We start from the raw sequence: 16,759 nt of genomic DNA, 5'->3' as shown, positions 1-16,759 counted from the left end.
GAATCTTCTATTGGGGAGAAATTTTGTTTTCAAAGGAGGGTCTAGGTAATTCACAGACCTTTCTCTGGACCAGGTCCATGTCCAGGTCCATATTTTAAAAGCAAACAAAATTTTATAGCTAAGTTATTTTTCCCTGGTAAGTTATTTGAAAAGGACTATGCCACAGAAAGAATACTATGTGAAAATGTTTTTATTTTAATCACCTTCTTTAAATTAAATTGAATTTTGTATGTAAATTCCACACCTTTCATGTGTCAAATTCAGCACACACATATACAATTCTTTTGAATAAACACTCCATTTGAATTATGATCACTATTTACGAAATAGATCCTTGATCTATTTTTGTTATTCACAACGCTGGTTTCTGATAAGCACTGCTCATATCTTTCTGCCCTTATAGAAAACTTAATAAACTCTTATAAAGTGGAGATGTCTGGGAACTGAAGACTGTACATGCATGCCTAATTAATGGTTTTTAAGATGACATAAAAAACATCACCAAATTCTTTTTAGGAAGTCAACATTATCCTGTTACTAAAGCCAGATAAGACACTAGAAAACCAAAGGCAATATCCCTAAAGACTGTAGTTTCATATTTTCATCAAATCTGCAAATCAAATTCAGCAGTATGTAAAAATTAACATTCACTATGGTCTGGTGGAATATATTTTTGCGATTCAAGGACAGTTAAATAAATCATATTTATCACATTAATAAAATGAATATTCATATGGCCTTCCCAATAAACATAAAAATACACTGGAAAATATTCAACATCCTTTTTTCTTTTTTTAATAATATATTTATTTAAGCACCATGGTTAAAAAATGTTTGTAGTTGGGTTTTAGTCATAAAATAAATGTACACTCCCCTTCACCACTGCAACCTTTTTTGCCATCAATACCTCCCCTTCTATCTCTTCCCTCATAGCCAGGGGTCCTCAATCTTTTTAAACAGGGGGCCAGTTCACTGTCCCTCAGACCATTGGAGGGTCTGACTATAGTAAAAACAAAACTTATGAACGAATTCTTATGCACACTGCATACATCTTATTTTGCAATGAAGAAACAAAACAGATACAAATACAGTATGTGGCCCACGGGCCATAGTTTGAGGACCACTGCCTCACACCTTACCTATCTTCGAGAAAGGCATTCTATTTCTCTCCCTCACTATCATTGTCATGATAGTTATTAGGGTAGTTATTTCTCTTCACTCTTTGTGGTAAGATTCATATGATGGGCTTGTTTTTCCAGCCCTTATCTCTATACTCTGAGTATTATTACTATATTATTTTTTATTTTTCTTAAATTCAGAGATGAGCAAGACAATTCAGTCTTCATTCACATTTGTTTTCAAGAATCTTTTTGATTTCCTCTTTGATTTATTCTCTGACCCACTGATTATTCAGTAGTGAGCTGTTCAATTTCCAAGTGTTAAAGTGTTTCCTCTGTGTTTTTTTTTTTGTGTTTCATTTCTAATTTCATACATTATAATCTGAGAAGGTAGTTTGTAAAATTTCTATCTTCTTGATTTTATAGATGTATATTTTATGAGCCAGTGTGTGTTTTATCCTATAAAATGACACATGTGCTTTGGAGAAGAATGTGTATCCAGTTTTCTGGCTATGGAGAGCCCTATGTATATCTACTAGGCCACTTTTTTCCACTGCTCCTTTCAGAGCTAGTATATTCTTGTTAGATTTCAGCCTGGTTGACCTATCGAAGGGTGTCAAATGGTGTTGAGGTCTCCCGCTATTATTATGATACTATTGTTGTCTTTCAGATTTGTCAACAATTTTTAAAAAGATTTTGTGGGTCTTCATTAGGTTTATATATGTTTAGGAGTGTGATTTCTTCCTATTGTACATATTTCTTGATTATTATGAATTGTCCTTCTCTGTCCCTTATAACTTTTTCAAATATATGGTCTGTGCCATCTGATATTAATATACCACTCCAACATTTTTAATGAAGTTGTTTGCTTGGATGATTGTCCTTCAACCTTCTATTTTGAGTTTATCTTTGTTCTGACTATTCAGATGTGTTTCTTGTTGGCAGAAAAGTGTTGGATTTAGCTTTTGATACATTTTGCCACTCTGTATCTCTTAACTAGTGAATTTAGTCCACTGACATTGAGAGGGATAATTGTCATGGGATTTAATGTCATCTTTGTATAGTTGTATAGTTTTTTGTGTCTGTGTCTTGTCTTAGACTTTTCAGTTCATCTTTTAAGACTAATGGGCTAATCTCCAAAATATACAGGGCACTGACAGAACTTTACAAGAAAAAAAAAAACATCTAATCCCATCCAAAAAATGGGGAGAAGAAATGAACAGACACTTTGATAAAGAAGAAATACAAATGGCCAAAAGGCACATGAAAAAAATGCTCCTCATCACAAATCTTGAGGGAAATGCAAATTAAAACAACGATGAGATACCATCTCACACCACAGAGATTGGCACACATCACAAAGAATGAGAACAATCAGTGCTGGCGGGGATGTGGAGAGAAAGGAACTCTTATCCACTGCTGGTGGGAATGCCGTCTAGTCCAACCTCTATGGAAAGCGATATGGAGATTCCTCCAAAATCTGAAAATTGAGCTCCCATTCAACCCAGCTATTCCACTCCTAGGGATATACCCTAGGAACACAAGAATACAATACAAAAATCCTTTCCTCACACCTATATTTATGGCAGCACTATTCACAATAGCCAGGCTCTGGAAACAACCAAGATGCCCTTCAACAGATGAATGGCTAAAGAAACTGTGGTACATATACACAATGGAATATTATGCAGCCGTCAGGAGTGATGAAGTCATGAAATTTTCCTATACATGGATGTATATGGAATCTATCATGCTGAGTGAAATAAGTCAGAGGAAGAGAGAGAGACACAGAATAGTCTCACTCATCTATGGGTTTTAAGAAAAATAAAAGTCATTTTTGCAACAATCCTCAGAGACAATGAGAGGAGGGCTGGAACTTCCAGCTCACTTCATGAAACTCACCACTAAGAGTGGTCAGTGCAGTTATAGAAATAACTACACTGAGAACTACCATAACCATGTGAATGAATGAGAAAACTGGAAAGCCTGTCTAGAGTACAGGTGGGGGTGGGATGGGATGGAGGGAGATTTGGGACATTGGTGGTGGGAATGTTGCACTGGTGAAGGGGGGCGTTCTTTACATGACTGAAACCTAATCGCAATCATATTTGTAATCAAGATGCTTAAATAAAGATATTATAAATAAAAAAGACTAATTTTGAGTCTGTAAAGTTTCTGATCTGTTGTTTATACATGAAACTATGTATGCTTCATTCAAATCTGAATATGTATCTGGCTGATTAAAGTGCTCTTGTCAAAGCACTTATTTCATTAGGTTTTGTTACTATATCCCACCACTGACCTTGAGTTTTCAGGGGTTCTTGTGAAAAATATCCTGTAAATCTTAAGAACACTCCTTTAAATGTAATTACTCTTTTTGAAAGTGCTGCTTTCAGTATTCATAACTAGGATGTTTGAGGGAGTTTTTATTTGGATATCTTTAGCTGGTACTCTTTGGGCATGCAGGATTTGGTTGCTGCACTCATTACCTCTGGGAGTTTCTCTGCAATAATGTCCTTGACTGTTGATTCTTTTTCTTTCTGTGTCTCCAATGATTCTTATGTTGTTCCTATTGAGTTTATCAAAGGTTTCTATTGTTGTTTGTTCACATTCTTTGAGGATTTTCCTCCATTGTCTGATTGTTTGTGTTGAGGTTTTTTTATTCCCTCCTCTTCTTTCATATAAAATTGTTATGCATCTTATCTTCCAGCTCATTGATTCTGTCCTCAACCACTGTTACTCTGTTGGAGAAACTTTCAAGTGAGGTTTTCATTTTGACTATGAAGTTTTTCAGTCTGTTGTTTAAATTTTTTGAGTTTTCTCACTTCATTTTTCTTTCTCTCTCTCTCTCTTTCTTTCTTTCTCTTCTTTCTCTCTCTTTCTCTCTTTCTTTCTTCTTTCTTCTTTCTTCTTTCTTTCTTTTCTTTCTTTCTTTTCTTTCTTTCTCTCTTTTCTTTCTTTCTTTCTTTCTTTCTTTCTTTCTTTCTTTCTTTCTTTCTTTCTTTCTTTCTTTTTCTTTCTTTCTTTCTTTCTCTCTTTTCTTTCTTTCTTTCTTTCTTTCTTTTTCTTTTCTTTCTTTCTTTCCTTCTTTCTTTCTTTCTCTTTTCTTTCTTTCTTCTTCCTTCTTTCTTTCTTTCTTTTTCTTTCTTTCTTTTCTTTCTTTCTTTCTTTCTTTCTTTCTTTCTTCTTCTTTCTTTCTTTCTTCTTTCTTTCTTTCTTTCTTTCTTTCTTTCTTTCTTTCTTTCTTTTTCTTTCTTTCTTTCTTTCTTTCTTTCTTTCTTTCTTTCTTCTTTCTTTCTTTCTTTCTTTCTTTCTTTCTTTCTTTCTTTCTTTCTTTCTTCTTTCTTTCTTTCTTTCTTTTTCTCTTTCTCTCTTTCTTTCTTTCTCTTTCTTTCTTTCTCTTCTTCTTTCTTTCTTTCTTTCTTTCTTCTTTCTTTCTTTCTTTCTTTCTTTCTTTTCTTTCTTTCTTTCTTTCTTTCTTTCTTTTTCTTCTTTTCTTTCTTTCTTCTTTCTCTTCTCTCTCTCTCTTTCTTCCTTCCTTCCTTCCTTCTTTCTTTCTTTCTTTCTTTCTTTCTTTCTCTTTCTTCTTTCTTTCTTTCTTTCTTTCTTTCTTTCTTTCTTTCTTTCTTTCTTTCTTTCTTCCTTCCTTCCTTCTTTCTTTCTTTCTTCTTTCTTTCTTTCTTTCTTTCTTCCTTCCTTCCTCCTTCCTTCCTTCCTCCTTCCTTCCTTCCTTCCTTCCTTCCTTCCTTCCTTCTTTCTTTCTTTCTTTTTTCTTTCTTCTTTCTTTCTTCTTTCTTTCTCTTTTTTCTTTCTTTCTTTCTTCTTTCTTTCTTTCTTTCTTTCTTTCTCTTTCTTTCTTTCTTTCTTTCTTTCTTTTCTTTCTTTCTTTTCTTTTTCTTTCTTTCTTTTTCTTTCTTTCAACCACACCTGGTGACACTCAAAGGTTACTCCTGGGTATGCACTCAGAAATTGCTCCTGGCTTGGGGACCATATGGGACACTGGGGGATAGAACCTTGGTCCACCCTAGGTCAGTGCATGCAAGGCAAATGCCCTACCACTTGTGCCACCACTCCAGTCTTTCATTTCTATTTTCATATCCTCTTGATTCTTAATTGTGCTTTCTTTGAGTTCTCTGAGGAGCTTCAATATTTGTTCTCTAAAGTCCTTATCTGAGGGGCTAATTAGGTGGTTGTCACTTCTTGTTTCATCACAGCTGCATCTTTATTCTCTAAGCATTGTGGAGGCCTGCATTGTTTCTTCATTGTCATGCATGTAGTGTGATGTTTTCTACCTGTTGTTCTGGGGTTTATTAACTAGGAGAAGTGCATGTCCATGTTGTGGATCATCATGGCTGGACTCCTCTGGTTCTGCACTTCAGGGTGGGGTATATCACTTCTGCTTATGTGCATTCTTTTTTTTTTAATTTTTTTATTTAAACACCTTGATTACATACATGATTGTGTTTGGGTTTCAGTCATGTAAAGAACACCACCCATCACCAGTGCAACATTCCCATCACCAATGTCCTAAGTCTCCCTCCTCCCCTCCCGACCCCCGCCTGTACTCTAAACAGGCTCTCCATTTCCCTCATACATTCTCATTATTAGGACAGTTCAAAATGTAGTTATTTCTCTAACTAAACTCATCACTCTTTGTGGTGAGCTTCCTGAGGTGAGCTGGAACTTCCAGCTCTTTTCTCTTTTGTGTCTGAAAATTATTATTGCAAGAATGTCTTTCATTTTTCTTAAAACCCATAGATGAGTGAGACAATTCTGCATTTTTCTCTCTCTCTCTCTGACTTATTTCACTCAGCATAATAGATTCCGTGTACATCCATGTATAGGAGAATTTCATGACTTCATCTCTCCTGACAGCTGCATAATATTCTTGCCTCAGCTCTTCGGTGCAATGTAGCTTGGGATCTACTTACCCTATTTATGACCCAAGTCTTCTTTTTTCTTTACCTTATCACATTTTCCGGCTTCTAGCTCAAAGATTGTACCGTCCCTTTGTTTTATTTTAATTACTACCAATTTCTCACTTACTATTTATGGTAGTAAATATCCAAAATACCTTGATCAAACTTCTTTAGAAATATTCATCAGCCATGTACTTTATGTTTTTGTTTGTATACCTAATAAACATCTCAAGCTACACATAGACTCAACTAAATAGTTTTCTCTCAAATTTTCTCAGTTTCAAAACAGGTATCATTATCCTGAATTTCAATGCCTTTATTCTTGTATGTTCTGTCACCTCTCTTTTCTTTTAAGTCATAGAATTATGATGCTCTATCCTCCCAACTAATTCATTTATTTCTTTCTTCTCACCTTAATTCAGTCCTCCATGTTTTTTTAGCACAAACTATAGCTACATTTGCTAATTCATCTTGAAATGCCACCTTTAATTTCTTTTCATAATACTCTCAACTGTGCTCCCAAAAAGAGTTCTCTAAATCAAAGTCTTGTTGGACTGGGTATTTTCCATTTTATTTTTTTTTTACTCCATTATAACATCTTGGTATAATGCTTTAGGTGGAGAAAGTTCTTAATTATCACACATAGAGATAAAAATATATCAAAAGTAAAAGAATAGCCCTGGCCAGAATCATTTTCTTATTGCAGTCATGTTGCTACAATAAGAAAAAATTTATATTAATATCAACAATACTTTGGAAGTAAAATAATGATAATATGTTATTACAATAATAAGAAACATATCATTGTCAATAAACATAAATTTCAGAGTAAAGAATAGTATCAAAAACGTTTTTTCATAATTTAATGAAGAATATTAACAAAAATTATACCACTCTACCCAAAATGTTTGTGCCAAATAATATAGATTTAAAATACAAAAATTGGGGCCAGAGAGATAGCCTGGAGGTAGGGCTTTTGCCTTGCTTTTGCATGCAGAAGGACGGTGGTTCTAATCCCGGCATCCCATAGAGTCCCCCAAGTCTGCCAGGAGCGATTTCTGAGCATAGAGCCAGGAGTAATCCCTGAACGCTGCCAGGTGTGACCCAAAAAACAAACAAACAAACAAAGAAAAAATATATATGTATTAGTTTATAGTGATAATTTATGTGGCAGGGCACATGCTTGATATGTACCTGAGAGTCAGTTTAGTCTCTGGCACCATATGACGCATGCCATCTACACTATCAGGTGAGGCTTATTTAAAAATAAAGTTTTTTTAAATGATAACTTAAAAATGTACAAATATGCAATACATGATTAAAAACTCACACAGTGAAGAGGTACAAGAATGGGTTCAGGAAATCCAGTGCTCAAGCAAGGAATTCAAACCACCCAAGCTTTCTGCTCCTAAGATAAAGTGCAGCTCAGTAGAAAAAGACCGAAGAATGAGCTCCTGCCTTCCTCAGACTCCTGCTTTTATTGACAAGAATTAGGTCCCACACTAGGGTGGGAGAAGAATACCAAATAAGGAATAATTCAATGTACCATCACCAGATAACACCCTACGGTGGAGTACAATTATTGATTAGGATAGGATGTTAGTAACCCAATATCTACCCACTATTGTTTTAGCATTATATACCACATGACTGATGATATGCTAGGACTCACACACTCCCAAATATAGCTATCCTTTCACATATGCCAAGCCCTGTCATTAAGGTATGCAGTTGCATATTAATTATTCATGGAGAAATTTGTGGAGGTGTCAGGGGATAAAATCACTTCAGATAGTTCTCAACACCTACCACGGAAGTATTTATAATCAGTTCCAGTCCCCATGTTTCTATAGTAGCAGATACATTGGCAATCTAAATGGAGACCATTCATTAAATCGTAACAATAGACAGATCTGCCAAGATCATCCTATCCAAGGGTAACACAACTTAGTGGTTGAAAATTGGCAGTTTCCACAGCAAATTATGCAGGAATTATATGCACTTAGAACTCAACCAATCTTTATTTATTTATTTATTTATTTATTTATTTATTTATTTATTTATTTATTTTATTTTTTGGTTTTTCGGGCCACTTCCTTTTGATGCTCAGGGGTTACTCCTAGCTAAGCGCTCAGAAATTGCCCCTGGCTTGGGGGAGGACCATATGGGACGCCGGGGGATGGAACCACAGTCCTTCCTTGGCTAGCACTTGCAAGGCAGACACCTTAGCTCTAGACCCACCTCGCCGGCCCCAAAAATGCAAGAACTTTTTTTTTGTTTGTTTTGTTTTGTTTTTCGGCCACTCCTGTTTGATGCTCAGGGGTTACTCCTGGCTAAGCACTCAGAGATTGTCCTTGGTTTGCGGAGACCATATGGGACGCCCGGGGATCGAACCTGTCCTTCCTTGGCTAGCGCTTGCAAGGCAAATACCTTACCTCTAGTGCCACCTTGCTGGCCCGACCAATCTTATCTATGCTCAGTTGGGGAGATATAAGTCACACATACACACAAAATATATATACGTGAGTTTGAAAAATAAACACATATAATCATTGTAATAATATTCTGGACCTCTTGTGACCTTTGAAATAATCTGTTTGTGTCTATATTCTCTCATGGCTTTACACATGTGGTCTAGAAACTGAAATAAACATGCTCCCTAACTATTGGGTACTTACTACCTAAAACAGCTGGGCCAAATTGTGGGGGGGAAATTTAAAAAGATAAAAAAAAAGGAGAAAATATGAAAACAAAAAGAAAACAAAGTCAGAAATAGAATAAATTATTTATTAGCATTTAATTTTGACAAAAGGTAAATGAATTGAAAGTCATACAAAGGGACTAGAGCGATGGCACAGCGGTAGGGCATTTGCCTTGATCCAGGACAGACTGCAGTTTGATCCCCTGGCATTACTCCTGAGCATCACTGGGTGTGGCTCAAAATAAATAAATAAATAAAGTCATACAAAATGACCACACAGCACTAATCTGACAAAAGACATACTTCAAAGGTCACTTGATTTTGAATGGCTTTGTTCTGGGCAAGCAACAGGTCCTCCTGTCTATTCATCTCCTATTCCTTCTCAGATTCTAGAGAAAGTTGTTTCTATTTTTTATATTTTCATAGCCATTTTCTGATTGTCACAAAGGTGAGACAGATTCTGCGATCTCTCCAAATAGTCCTTACTATCCTCAGAGTCAATCCTCTGTTTATAATATGTCACAAGCATGTTTTAACTTGATCTTCAAAATAATCTGTGAATCAGAAAGGCAAATATCATCCTATATTCAATAAGACAATGCATGGTGGTTTCATAGTAGGATAAACATGCATCCATTTATACACATTTAGTCTGTCCAATATTAGGATTCAAGTACAATCTCTGTTCTTTTGTCTGGTAGATTTTTGCTAAGATAAAGGAACTTCCTAGGTTCACTGTGTATGTGCCATTATATAGTTCAATGTAGATACAATTTTTAAAATAAGGTTATCTTTGTTATTTTTATTTTTAGCTATATTTGTCAATATCTAATAACCTTTTATTTATGGGTGTGACATAAATTGCTAATGCAAGTCTTCATCAAATGAGTAAGCAGCATGTGGTCCTAATGATTAAAAAGGGATTTGAACGACATACTTTTGCCTACAGTGACATTTGGATTTAATGTGTGTCAAGATGAAGAACTTTGGAGACAGATACATCAGACTTGAAAAGGTATTCCAATCTCAACTTGGGAAATTCTACAACCAGCCGGGCCTTCATTTCTTTATTTTTTTATGTTTTTATTTTTTTAGGGATAGCATTGTCTACTTTATAGGATCATTCTGAACATTAAATGAAAAAATATAAACAAAATTTGCTCTTTAAAAGATACTCCATAATAAATAATTATTACCCTTATTCCAGAATTATTTTCCTATCCACTTTGGTTTGTACTATTAACACTTTTTTTCCCCTTGACAAATATGTCTAAATCTACAAGATATATAGGGGAAAAGTCCTAGACAGATGGCTAGAAAAATGGCCCAGCTCTTCCACCAATCTCCAAAGAAATTAATGGCTGCTATTATTTCCCAGGCAGCCTGGTCTAGGATAATACCTTTGCGGCATTCTTAGAAAGAGGGGGGATAGATTCCCCTTTCTGTATGAACTACAGTAACCCAATGCTACATCCTACATCATCTGACAGAAACTGTCCAGCTCTGAGATTAACCTTATCAAACCTTGAAGCCACTAAATTTGTTTTAGATCTATAAATCTTGGACTGCATGTCTGCACAAGACATCTTAATATTTTATATTAGTGTCATCCCAGTAGTATCACAGGAAACCTTATGGTAAAGTTACAAACTCAGTGCACGTAAACAGTAACACAAAAGGCTTAAGTAGCACCAACCACAGCCCAGTAAATTCTTAAGACACTGACTTTAGTAACACCATGAAGAAATATTATAAGGCCACCCTGAATTAGGACTTCTTCAGATAGCAGCCATTTTCTATACACTGACTGACCTCTCAGTCATTCCTTAACATGTCCTGAAATCCTCCTTTCTCTGGAATGAGGTTTTGTGCAAGCAGGCAGGGTGAATTGGCCTCACCATTTCCTCCTCACCATGTCTAAATCTCCCAACCATATCTTTTTTGGGGGTTGGGGGCACACCTGGAGGTGCTCCTGGCTCTATGCTCAGAAATTGCTCCTGGCTCAGGGGACCATATGGGATGCCAGGAATTAAACCCTCATCTGTCCTGGGTCAGCCACATACAAAGCAAATACCCTACCATTGTGCTACCAGGCCAGCCCCCCAACCATGTCTTGAACAAAATGCCAATCCATCAAAAAGGGCAGGAGGGAACTGACAGTCTGAACTTTCCCAAGAATGTGTGAACAATATACCCTCTGGGTGGATCTAAACAATCATTGTAAAGGGCATAAGGAAATTGAGGTTTCAGAGCATAAAAGGAAGCCCTTTTCCCAAGGCCACATTGCTCTCTTCCTAAAGTGTGGACCTGAAGACGTCTAATAAATAAACAATTTCAGCTAGAGGACAGATAGTCTGAGAGAAGTTGCAGATAACTATCGGAGGACTCTTAAAGCAAATTACCAGACCACCAGTGTCCACAGGGAATGCAGTCTCTTATCTGCCACCCTTCCCTAGAGGAAGACAACCTTCAGAGATTATATGTTAGCTTCCTCATTTCTCATATTCCCTTACACAATGTAAAAATCCCTGTAGGCTTAGTTAGCATTAATTGGGAATTTGTTATCTGTCCTTTCTATGACCAATTATTGCTGAATAATGGAAGTATTTTGTGGTGGACTGTCAAGGCTCTCTGAACAGAGGCAGTTAGCCACTTGACCCCATTCTGTCTCCCTAATGTTTGTCTTTTTTCCTTTCTTTTCTTTACTTTTTGTTTTTGGGCCACACCCGGCTGGGCTTAAGGGTTGCTCCTGACACTGTGCTCAGAAATCACTCCTGGCAGGCTTGGGGGGCCATATGGGATCCTGGGATAAAAACCTGGTTGGCTGCTTTCAAGACAAATGCCCTATCCAATGTGTTATTGCTCTGGCCCTGTCTCTTTTTTTTTTTTTTTATAATCCTCATGTCAACTCTGCTTCAGGCCTGTTAACCTAGAGCTGGCCTCTGGCACTAACAGGGATGGCCTTGACCAGTCAGTTTAGGGATTCAATGCTCTTTTGACTTGAGATTTATGCATAATAAAATCCTTTAATACAAAGCTTATTGCTTTATGTGGTCTTTCAGATACTGAACTCTAACAATATAACAATCACTTCAAATTGAAGCTCTTTTTAATCTGTTTTGATACTTCAGTTTGTGTTTTAACAAGCAATATGAAGCAAATTTGTATGTGTTTACATGGAGGCAGGATATGGTGGTGAGTGGAAGATTGGTGATACAGTACTGGTGAAGGGACAGTCACATTGGAAATGGGATTGGTGTTTGAACATTTGTTTGTTTGTTTGGTTGGTTGGTTTTGGTTTTTGGGCTACACCCGTTTGACGCTCAGGGGTTACTCCTGGCTATGCACTCAGAAATCGCCCCTGGCTTGGGGGACCATATGGGATGCCAGGGAATCGAACCGTGGTCCGTCCTATGCTAGTGCTTGCAAGGCAGACACCTTACCTCTAGCGCCACCTTCCCGGCCCCGGTGTTTGAACATTTAATGTCTGAAATGACTGTATTATGAACAACTTGGTAAATCACATTGTTATAATAAAATTAAAAATTAAAGTACTTTAAAAAATAACAGATGGCTAACCATAATAATTGGTCCATGATGAAAACTAACCTTTAATTAGAATTTCAGTTCCATGGTGTGTCCTGAGAAAGGCAATTATCCTCCCTCTCTCAACATATTTCTGTTCCCTAATCAGCATAGCATTTTGTTGCTTCTAGAAATAACACAGAATAAGACTTGTACAGTAACTGGCCAGGAAACCAAGTTAGGCAAATTACTCATTTTCTGATTATAAAGTTAATTATAGCAGCCAACCCTGTTGCTCCTAAGATGACTGTGGGTTCAGGTCTGTCTTCTCCTCGCCAGCATTGTTTATTCTAGGAACCGCTTTCTACTCTTTCCCATATGGATAGGCTGCTTCTTAGAATCTTTTACAAGGACTTTACAAGGGAAAATAAAGCTTCTAATGTAGTTTAGCATGCATCAAGGCATTTCAAAGGCGACTTGATCTTTATAAGTGGCTGATCAGGGCTGGAGTGATAGCAATGGGTTAGGGTGTTTGCCTTGCATGTATGTGACCTACCCAGGTTCATTTCCCATCACCCCATGTGTTATCCTGAGTCCTGCCAGGAGTGATCTCTGAGCACAGAGCCTGAAGTCAGCCTGAACACTGTCAGGTATGAACAACTCACGAACAAAAAATACAATGAAATAAAATAAAATTGACATGAGGCTATCTGATTCACAACTCTGAGCCATTATGTTAGAACTTTCATTTGACTTTCTATTAACAGTATTGTCTTGAAAAATATTTCCCAAATAATTTTATTTCTCATTAAGCTGACTGTATTCTTATACTTGGGGGGGATTTGTTTTTCTTGAGTTACTAGGTGTTGTCTCTTTCATACTGAGCCCCCCCCCCCCCAAAAAAAGTAGTTAGGGTGAAAAATGTAGTTAGGGCACTGCAGTATCTCCCTGTGGAAAAGAAGAAAAATACACCAAATATTTGAGGTCTGAAAAACCTTCTCTCTCCAGAGAACTCCATCAGATTCCAAAGTGCCAGCTCTATTCATTTATTCCCAAAAGGAAAAAACTCCTCCCACCAGGCAAATATGTGATACCCAGAGAGGCAGCGCTTTCCTGCCTCTCCCACAGTCTTGGCTGAGGTGTGTGAACCAGGTCTTCTGAGAACAAAAATAACATCCTGTGTTTGCTCCCACTTGGGAGTGAGGCCATTCCAGCAGGCCATTTGGCGGTCAGCCTGAGGAAGGAAATCTTTAGGTATTGGTGAGAAAGTTGGAAGCAGGGTGTGTAGAAAGAGTACAATTTGTGCTGAATGTAGGATCACAAGAAAGAGGAATGCTGGCAGATAGGAGAGGCAGGCTCTTGAGTTTTTCTGTTAGAAAGAAAAGTGGTGGGAGGAAGTGTCCTACTAAACCTAAATTCTAATGGAGACACTTTAGAAAGTTTAAACTAGTGAAAAGGTAGCCACACATTGGTTTCAGAGAATATTCTGGGGCAAAAGGTCAGGGTTAGCTGAACATCTTTGTGCCTCTTGACTTTCACATTAAGTTACAGCATATTCTTTGTTTAGAAAGCAGCAATGTGTGTTTGAAAGTACAGGCATTTCTGAAAATTATAGGAGTAGAGGGTCTTGCAGGTCTAAGCAGTTTACAGCTAATGTCTTTGTTCCTTTTTGATCATTATACACTTAGAGGAAAAAATTTAAAAATATATTTTTTTAGCTCCCTGTGTCAAAGGAAGGCAAATTGCCAGTTTCTTTTCTTCCTACTAAGCAACAAGCAGGCAAATCCAAGCTTCTCAGAACTGGTTAAATCCTTCTATGCCCAACAGGGAGAATTATAATTTGGCAAACAAAATTAATCTCCTCAAAATAGGGCTTTTAAGTAATTGTCTTAATAAAATGTTATTAACATAATTTTCTTTGCATGTTGTATGGCATGGTACATATGGTCACCTTGAATAACTGAAGAGACAAGCCCCACACATGCCCCAGCTTAACTGGCAGCTCTCCCCCTCTCCTGTGTTGCCCTTCTGTTCTCATTTTTTTTCTCTCAAGCTACTCACAGTTTCTTCCCAGATCAAGTCCTAGAGACACCCAGTACATACAGTACATACAGGCCCCACAACAAGTGCAGATTGAATGGCCACTGGTTAAAAGAACCTGGCAATCCTTCTTCCTTCTAAGGGCAAGAGCTATTGATGTTAATTCATAAAAATGAACTACACTGTAAAAATTAGCACACTATCAATAATTAATGCATTGAAAATAGAAACAAGGCAAAACAGGATAAGATGTGTAGTAAGTCAATTTTTGTTTTAATTGCCATTATATCCATAAACGTCAAAAGAACAGCAATTCTCCAAGATTCATAATCAAATATAATGCCAGAAAGTATTTATCTTTGGGTAAAATGAAGAGCAACTTTAGTTTAATACGCCAGGACATTTAGGCTAGCACAAGGAAATGGGAACTGAAATTCTATTATAAGAATAGAATCCAGCTATTGTAACTGTTTTTAAAACAAGCCAGTATTTGGCATAATGTCTAGTTTTTTAAAACTCTAACCACATATACAATTAAAAGATGAAGCAATTTAATACCAAGTTTCATTAGAATGACTTCTTTGTAAACTCATCTCTACTCCACACATCTTAGTCACCTGAGCAAAGGCTCCCTTATTTTCACAAAGAAAACATATTATATTTATCTATAAACTCATCTGTTCCCATCTAAACATTTTCCCTTCTACATCCGCTTTCAACCCTGATTCTCACGTTGTGAGATAGGATGAAGTCCTTTTTGACAAATGCATTTTAAATAGAAGCCAGCACCCCTTAAAGAGGACATATTAAACAAGAAGAAGGGTAAAATCATCCATCAAAGCACATTTATCAGAAAAAGAGTTACTGATGAGCTTTCAGAAGGAAAATTAGGGCAAGATACATGCTATGCAAAGGTTATTTCTGCCTATCTCTTTTCTCTGATGAAATTCATACTATTTTACTTGCTAATTAACTTCAGAAACCTTGAATTCTGTTTCATCCCTAAATATTAACAGTGAAAATGGGGGCTCTTGTAATTATATTAATAAAATGCTATTAACACAAATTTCTTTGAATCTTGTATGGCATTACTATTTTGATTCACAATATGTCAAATATTTATTATATATCTACTATGTTTTCTGAAAAATCCAAAGATACTCAAACTCTGGTGTATTAACAGTTAGATAAACTGTTAGTATAGTAAAAAAAGATTTTAGAAAATGGTAAGACTTAGAAGGGAAGGAGAACTAGAGTAAAGCTGGAATTGACTACTGTTGGTAGTAGATTGAATGTAAAGGAAATTAATTTGGGGTAGGATGTTGCCTGGATTTTTAAATAGATGAATTTTTGTTTGTTTTAAATTTGTTTTGGGTTTTGGTTGTTGTTGCTGTTGTTTCATTTTGTTTTTGTCAAAACAAAGAAGTCGTTCTTTGTATACTCTCTCCCTCTCCCAATATGATGGAAAGACTATCTCCCTAACAGATTTTCTAGTAGAAGATGGAGGTACTATTAGAGGAAGTACTTATGCCCCAAACCAGCCAACTGGACTGATAAAACAGACAACCTACAAGGATATGTTTCAAATACTTACCCCAATAATTATGATGATGTGTATAGGCTTTTTATTGCCCATTCCATTCTGCCCACTGCTCCAGGAGTTGCTTGGGAACCCGATATCAATCCAATCTGTCTACTCAGATCACCACCCTCTACAGCTTTCCTATAGAACTTACCCTTTGATGTGACTGAAGTGTCCATTGTTGAAGGATTAGATATTAATGAGGCATGTTTACTCTTGAACCCAGCTATCTAGAGCAGTTGGAAGGTTTTATTATGCTGAGTTTGAGGACTTGGAAGCCTTGTTCAATGCCCTGAACCTCAATGAATAGTCTTTAGGTAACAGGAGAATTCGAGTGGATGTCATTGAGCATATATAGGATAAATATAGGGATTCTTTGGTAGAGACAGATATCCAGATTCTGACAAAACAAAGACAGACTGGAGGGCCTATTCTGCTACAGACAACATTGATAATTACCCACCTAAGAGATGATGACAAATTCCAAGGTTGTTATGATTCTGATGAATACTGGATGACTGGTGAAATGGATATCAGGATGGATTCATACAGGGCCAGTAATGTTATGATGACCAAGGCAGCAGAGATGGATAGATAGATAGATAGATAGATAGATAGATAGATAGATAGATAGATAGATAGAGGCTATGATTTCAGGATAATAAGTAATATAAAATTTTTGGTATGGGTACTGTGAGGATAATCACTATTGAGAAGGTGGGAACTACTATGGATACAGATATGGAAAACAAAATAATTAGTCATAGAGTTCCAAGGACAAGTACCACAGGATAACTATAGGCATGAAGACAGATGTTGCATCTAAAGACCAAAACTTCATCTAAAACCTTGGCTTACTCTTGGGAAAGATTAT

At 36.6% G+C, this 16,759-nt stretch overlaps 1 pseudogene; it reads left to right on the top strand.

The window, feature by feature from the left end:
- Positions 1-16,359, top strand: part of LOC126029831 (eukaryotic translation initiation factor 4B-like) — a 31,419-nt pseudogene extending 15,060 nt beyond the window's left edge.
- The last annotated feature ends 400 nt before the right edge of the window (positions 16,360-16,759 follow it).

The sequence above is a fragment of the Suncus etruscus genome, chromosome 15 (genome assembly GCF_024139225.1).
Source record: "Suncus etruscus isolate mSunEtr1 chromosome 15, mSunEtr1.pri.cur, whole genome shotgun sequence".
Classification (NCBI taxonomy): domain Eukaryota; kingdom Metazoa; phylum Chordata; class Mammalia; order Eulipotyphla; family Soricidae; genus Suncus; species Suncus etruscus.
This window is presented reverse-complemented; position numbering and strand designations above follow the sequence as displayed.